Source organism: Calidris pugnax, unplaced genomic scaffold, assembly GCF_001431845.1.
Source record: "Calidris pugnax isolate Ruff unplaced genomic scaffold, ASM143184v1 scaffold478, whole genome shotgun sequence".
Lineage (NCBI taxonomy): Eukaryota > Metazoa > Chordata > Aves > Charadriiformes > Scolopacidae > Calidris > Calidris pugnax.
The window spans coordinates 10,133-10,661 of NW_015091178.1; positions in this window are offsets into that span (position 1 = coordinate 10,133).

Sequence of the window (529 nt, forward strand, 5' to 3'; positions counted from 1 at the left end):
TCAAGGGGTGGGTTGGTTGGGTGATGGGTGGGTTGGGTGACGGGTTGGTTGGTTGGTGGGGGGGTGGTTGCTTTGTTGGTGGGTTGGTTGACCCAGGGGCTCATGGGTTGGGGGGGGTGTTAGCCATTGGCTGCCGCCCCCCTCCCCCCGAATGAGACACTGGGAGACAAAAGGAAAAACCAAAAAAGAGCTTTTTTTTAATAATAATTAAAAAAACCAACAACAACATGAAGTTGGGGAGACCCTGGGGGAGTGGAGGGGTTGGGTCTCTCGCACGGGAGGCAGGGGGAGCTCTTTTAACCCACCCGGGGCTATAAATGTATATAAATATACATATAAATATATAAAATATCTATAGCAGAGCGTTTGCGCCCATCCCCCTGGCCTGGTGGGGGGGGTGGGTTCCGGCATGGTCAGAGACCGGACACAGCTCGTCACAGCGATGGGCGGGGGCCGGGTGTGTACAGAGCAAGCCCATATTAAACCCTGGATGAGACCCCCCTGGGGATGAGTCCTTCCTGCACCGGGG